Below are 7199 nucleotides of genomic sequence, written 5' to 3'. Positions count from 1 at the left end.
GGAATAATAGGCCTGGGAAGTGCTGGGACGTTGTCTGAGATAGCATAGATTGCGACCATTGGATTTTTCAAGAAGGGGAGCAGTAGGTTCCCCTCTTTTGGTGTGTCAATCCCTGATGACAGGGACCTCATCCGGGTGATACAGTTTGCAATTGTGCGTGGCTTGTTTGTAATTGGCTGCCTGTTCTTACCAGATCCCATGTTCGTTTTATTTGTGTTCGACTGAGTAGTATAGCAGGATTATTCGAGGAGTGACGCATGCAGCTGCGCCTGCACCTGCACCGTGTGCCTATTGCGCCTGTTGTGGGATTCAACTGGGCTGCACAAGCCTGTGCATAGAGGTGAGACTCTGGAGGGGGGAACTTCACCCTACCGCAAGCTGCACCAAAATCAAGCTTGGCCGCTTCCATGGTGTGGGGTTCAACCTACTTATAGGGGCCTAGTGCCACCCATACCCTGCTGATTCACCTCTGCCTCAGCCTTGTTGTAGCTGAGCTGTGCGGAGCCCAGTATTGATCCAAGGGGGCACAGGTGTTTCTGAAGGCTGCTAGCTCACCTGGCTGTCCTGGGGTTTCTTCTAGGCCCTTCTAGCTCTTCAGTAGTGTTTTCTGTGCCACCTCTTCTCCTGGTTTCACCCCTCTTTCAGCAGGGGTTGGGAGGGGCACAAGCACGCAAACCACATGCAAACAGGAGGTCAAAATCAAGGTCAAGATTAGAGACTGTGTCAGGCTGTGTCAAGGCAGCCAGGCAGCCGGGCTGAGGTGAGTTAGAAGTGGGTAGTGGTTGATGGTGGGAGCAGGCAAGAGACAGACTGCAGGCGGGAGACAGGCAGAGGCGCAGTGGGCACCCCCCCTCTGGGCCACCAAAAGCGGATCGTGCCCACCACGTCACCAGCTCCACAGACCACTGCAGAGAGCCGCGGCCAGCTCGGCGCACAGAAAGCACTAGAAGCCGAGGAGAATGGCTGCAGCGGACCACAACGGGCCGTCAGCAGTGCCCTCAACCCCCTCGGAGCCAGCACCATGCCCTAGAGGTTGGCGCAATCAGCAGCAGTGGTGGTGAATGTGAGAGCTGATGGGGGATGCGGTGAGTGGGAGTTGGTAGGAAGGTCGTTAGCAGGCAGTGGGTGGCGAGGAGGCTTCCTACCCACACTTGAGTTCCTCACCATCCTCGCAGCACCGCAGCACACTGCGTACTCAATGCATCCTCAGTATGTCCTCAGTGCTGCGCTGCGCCTCGCATCTCACGTCACGTGACATAACTAAATATTAACTCTGTTCACAGACAAATCTGTTAAATTCCTTCAGCTTTTTAATATAAGGCCAAGTACAGTTTATGACAGTTCTACTGGCTCAACACATATTATCCTTTGGTCTAAAACATGGAACACAAAAATATTTACATGTGGCTTATTGTATAGTGCATGCTACAATCTTGTCCTATAGCAGGTAGTTCGGAAAGTAAGATGTCAATAACAAAAGAATTGTATCTGTGATTATGTATTGCTAAATTTTTGAATTGTTAGATATCAAAAGGTTGCATGGTCGAAGTATTAGTTATTTGAATATGTCACCACCTTCTTGCTAATCCAACAATTCTGAGATCTTTGTAAAACATTCTGAGCATAACACACCTTACCAAGCTGCACTTAAACAGCTGTGGTGAATTAGCTTAGCCATTGGATCATTATTGTATTCTTTTTCCAACGTTTTCTCCAGTGTATAATTTTAGAACCTACCAAAAAGTTTAACTTATAATGAAATTTACTCTATTTATGCAATTTTGAGTTATCTGAAAACATTCAAAGCATTATGCACTTTTGCCAGGTGTACCAAATTTGCTGTTGTGAAATGGTTATGCAGTTAAATAATTATTTCTTTTCTCCCCATGTTTGGTTTGTTCTGTAATTTTCGGTCAAAAGCCTTAGATGAACTGGATAACTTTGCTATATATTTTGACAAATTGTTATGGTCCTAACTATTACTAACTATTATTACCTACTTGCGGTTGGCAGTAGGTAGCTATAGTTAGGACGATCTTTGCATAGAAAACTTTTTTTGACTTGCCTATATCTTTGGCACCGTTTGACGAATCGTGGCCCAAAGTTTCCCCCAAAAAGTGCCCTGGTGATTCTTGTTGAGCATGGAAGGTTTTGGGGTGATCTGTTATTCGGGGGCCGATAAAAAAGGGGGGGGGCAAAAGAGTTGCATTTCACATGTTAATTTTCATAGGACCTTTAGCCACACCTGTGACCCGAACAGCTGGACGGAATTACACCAAATGTGGCTGGCAGAAAACTAGCCTTCGTATAAAGATTGTGCTTTTGCTTATTTGGGTGTAAATCCATCCAAGAATTTTGGAGATGTTAAAGGGAATATAAATTTGCATATCTATGGCCGCAAATATTGGTAAATTTCTGAGAATGCACATGCGAGTAGAAGAGATCTAATTGGCTGGCCACAATCTGGCTAGAAAGTTGGGGCTGCCATTTTATACTATAGAAGAGGGTACCGGGCTGAAAATAGAAATGATAAGTGGTATGAGCATTCAGGAAGGAGGTACCCTGTGCCTAGGAGTGTGATACAGGGGTGTTTTAGGTCAAATTAGGAGTTTAAATTTATTTTTCTTTACCATGCACAATATTAACTAATATTCGAGATCCTCAAATATCCCTAAATATCCTTCATTGTTTTTACTTTAAACCTTCCTAATGATGGAACATTCACGTTTCTTTCCAATCAATTGTGTGGGTTGACTGTCATAGGTGTGTCTGGAAGAATTATAATAAGATGTCATCTATGGCCTAAGGGTTAAGGTCACAGACTCATTCAGACCCTTGAGCACCCACTCACTACTGCACTCAGACCCTTAAACACCCACTCAAACACCCACTCAGACTCCCACAAACCCACTAACAGACCCACTGAAACATTCATGCACCCACTCATAGACCCACACAGACACTGACACACCCACTTACAGACTCACTAAGACACTGACACAAACACTCTCACACCCAGACAGACACTCTAATAGCTACTCCCACACCCAGATAGAACCTGTCACACTTATTCTCAAATCCACAGAGACAGATCGTGGCCAAGTCCCATTGGGTGGTCAGTGGGATTGGCTGCTTCTGCCCACAGGCCAAAGGCTATGCGCAACATGGGTTGGGTTTTTATAGGGGTTAGCCGCAGGGCTTGGTCTCATTCCAGACCCTGCAGCCAACTGCCACCCCGCACAGTCAAAGGCCATGCGCGACAAAAGCAGAGGTTACAGGGACATTATAGTTAGGCTCACATTTTCAACGTGCAAAGCCAAAGAAATTCATCTGCTACAGTTAGAGTTATCTCAAGTAATCATAAATTGCACCCAAAAGGGTTCAAATGTGTTTGAGTCTAGAAGTGGAATTTTAAAGGGAAGTATAAACCTTGCTACTCATGTCTCAGTAGTGCATGTCAGTTAGCCATTTAGCTGTAGCGAGTGTAGAGCTGTTTCCCTAATGGAGGGAATTTTGACATGTAGCAAGGAGTAGGGCCATCACAGTGGATGTGCGAGCAACAGGGGTCAGGGGTTTAACAAATCCCAATAAGGCCATGAGGGTATTGAGAGCTACTGTCAGATTGAGCATGGTGGAGAGTATGGTAAAGGTAGCCACCCAGTAAACATGAACCACACTACAGATGAGATGAGATGAGCAAAGTCTGCCTGAGGGGCCTGACAGTGAGAGCAATACTGGCTATTAGAGGGGTCATAGAGGGTCAGGGCCTTTGGCTTAATCTATGCCCTGTGTAGAAATGTAAAATGCAGGAACTTATGTCGACTATTAGGGGTGACTCATGTTTGTGTGCAGTAGTATATCCAAGTCTTGTCAGCAATGGGATGGCCAAGGTTCAGTTCCCAGGCTGCTAGGGCTGGTGATGTGCACGTGGGTTTCAATTTCAGGCATGCATGATAAAGACAAGTTACCAACCTAGAGTTGTTTACCAAAGCGATCACCATGGAGAGAGGCAGGAAGTCAGTTGGTCTGTCAGCGTGGAAGGGGTTTTTCTCACTTATGGTGCTACACAATCGCATGCAACCTAACTTGTCAATCAGGGAGGGGGCTTCATTGGAGTTGAAGGCAGGATGAAGGTTGATGCTGCTGTCTACTACCAAATCCACCATGGTGTGAAGGTGGCGAGACATTAGTGTGTGCTGCATTATTGCTTACCGAGTGAGCGGGAGCCAAGGGATTAGCTTCAGAGGAATGTGTGGAGAGTATGAGAGAGGGGCACCAATCACCTTGTGAGCGCCTGTGAGATTCCGGCTTGAGGTAAGGAAGTCGAGCGTTCGGGTTGTACCAGTAGTAAGAAAAATGGCATTGGGCCACTAAATAGTATAGCTGGAAGTCAGGTACTGCAAAGCCTTCCCACTCATAAGAGAGAGATAAAGGGGGTGATTCTCACCCTGGCGGGCGGCGGAGGCCGCCCGCCAGAGTTCCCCCCTCCAAAATACCGCTCCGCGGTCGAAAGACCGCTGAGGGTATTTTGGGATTTGCACTGGGCTGGCGGGCGACCGCCAAAAGGCCGCCCGCCAGCCCAGTGCAAAACATCCTTCCCACGTGGACGCCGGCTCAGTATTGAGCCGGCGGAGTGGGAAGGTGCGACGGGTGCAGTGGCACCTGTCGCGTATTTCAGTGTCTGCAAGGCAGACACTGAAATACAAAGTGGGGCCCTCTTACGGGGGCCCCTGCAGTGCCCATGCCATTGGCATGGGCACTGCAGGGGCCCCCAGGGGCCCCACGACACCCCATACCGCCATCCTGTTCCTGGCGGGCGAACCGCCAGGAACAGGATGGCGGTATGGGGTGTCAGAATCCCCCATGGCGGCGCAGCAAGCTGCGCCGCCATGGGGGATTCCCAGGGCAGCGGAAAACCGGCAGGGGAGACCGCCGGTATTCCCTTTCTGGCCGCGGCTGAACCGCCGCGGTCAGAATACCCTGTGGAGCACCGCCAGCCTGTTGGCGGTGCTCCCTCCAACCCTGGCCCCAGAATGTCCCCCAAAGTGTCCCAGTCAATTCTAGGGTGACGATTGGCCCATATTAGTTGGAGCAAAAGGCTGCAAAGTGTCAAAAAGAAGGAGTTGGGGGATACAAATATTCAGAAAAAGATAGAGAAAACAAAGTAGCACCACCATTTTAATGATAGCTATCCACCCAGTGATAGATAGTGGGAACCGGACCCATCTATCGATTTGAGAAGAGCTTATCAATGGGCGGACCACAATTGAGGCAGACAACTTATCTATTTCTATGGAGGAAGATGGCAAGATGTTTAGGTGTATCTGATCACCACTGTGGAGGAAATTCCAAAGGGGATGAGATTGTGGCGTTGGTCAAGGGAAAACGTTCTGATTTGTGCCAGGTGATGGAGAGGCTGGAAAAACAGCTGCAGCATAAAATGTCTCTAATGAGTAGGGGAGGTCAGTCTGGGGTTCGTGTACAAAAAGTAAAATATCATCAACATATAAAGAGGCCCTTTGGTAAAATGTAGACCCCTGTGAAGGTGTTGGTTCTGAAAATGGCAGATGAGAGGATCAAAGGCAATTATAAGGAGAAGAGGGGATAGGGAGCTGCATTGTCTAGTGCACTGGATATGGGAAAGACCTCAGTCAAATGGCCATTGATTCAAAGACCAGCTGTCGGGGAGGCATGTAGGATCATATTAAGATCACAGAAATTGCATGAAAATCTTAGTTTGAGTAAGGCTGCCTTGATAAAGGGCCATTCGAGAGAATCAAATGGTTTCTCAGTGTCCAAAAGAGCTACAGCCGCAGGAAGAGTGGGAGAGATTTGGTTAAGGACCGAGAAAATGGTACACAGGTTTATGACGGTAGAGCGATGCAGTACAAAGCCTGTCTGCAGAGGAGAGATAATCTGATCTAGTAGTAGCAACAAGGGGGTGCAAATCACCTTGGCTAGAAATTTGTTACCATGATTTAGGAGTGATAACAAGTGGTACTACGTGTAGGTATTTGCCTGGTTTAGGTAGCAAGGTAATTACTGCTTCACATAGAGAGGGGGTAAGAGTGCCATCTTTGAGGGCCTTGGTATGTAAATATAGAAGATGGGGAATCAGCACCTGCTTAAAGGCTTTATAAAAATTGCTGGTGAGGCCGTCAAGGCCAGGGGCCTTGGTGCCTCCAAGGTCATCAGTGGCTTGTGCAATCTTATCTGTTGTAATCGGAGTCACTAAGAACTGTCGCTGCCCATCCGTGATCCACACCATTGCCACCTCAAAGAGGTAGGAGTGGAGGGCATCCAGGGATCCTGTAAGGTGAGAGGAATAGAGGTGCCAATAAAAGGAGACAAAGGCCCTCATTCTGACCCTGGCGGTCGGTGATAAAGCGGCGGCCAACCCGCCAACAGGCCGGCGGTCCAAAATATGCAATTCTGACCCTGGCGGGAACCGCCAACACAGCCCGCCGCATTAACACTCCGCCCGCCACGGCGGAACAAACAAACAGCGCGGCGGTCCCCGCCAACAGCCAGGCGGCAGACAATGTACCGCCCACCCTATCACGACCCACCAATCCGCCACCTTTTCCGGGGCGGGAGCACCGCCGATAAAAACACGGCGGAAACAGACTACGAACGGGAAAACGCTCACCTCCACATACTCCACGCGAGATTCCGGCAGTATGGAACCCGAGTTGCAGGTCATCCCCGCACTCCTATACCTGCTCCTGTACCAGGAGCACGCCCGGCGGCGCGGAAGACATTGGTGAGTACTGCACCTACGACACAGGGGAGGGAAAAGATTACCGGCACACACCCACCCACCCACACCCACTACAACACACACATCAATGCATTCCCACAGATCACTGTCACAACCCACAAACCCCCCCCTTCCGAAATAATGCAAAGACCAAAAGAAGAGATCTCAAACGGGCAGATATATTGAAAAATGGACAGCAGTAATCCAAATAAATAAATAAACTATGTACAAAATATATACAGCTACTAAATGTAGTCCAACCACTGTCCGTGGACCACAGGGGTCCTGAGCAAAGGGGCAAGGCCCAGTCCCACGACAAGAACTCCACGGAGAGAACACTGCAGGGGCATCAGAAAGAAAAAAGGACAGGCACCTCAGGGGGAAGGGAAGGGGGGGCACCTCAGCCACTTGAGTACACGACGCCAGATCCACGAGGGGA

Source organism: Pleurodeles waltl, chromosome 4_2, assembly GCF_031143425.1.
Source record: "Pleurodeles waltl isolate 20211129_DDA chromosome 4_2, aPleWal1.hap1.20221129, whole genome shotgun sequence".
Lineage (NCBI taxonomy): Eukaryota > Metazoa > Chordata > Amphibia > Caudata > Salamandridae > Pleurodeles > Pleurodeles waltl.
Note: the sequence above shows the minus strand (reverse complement) of the source record.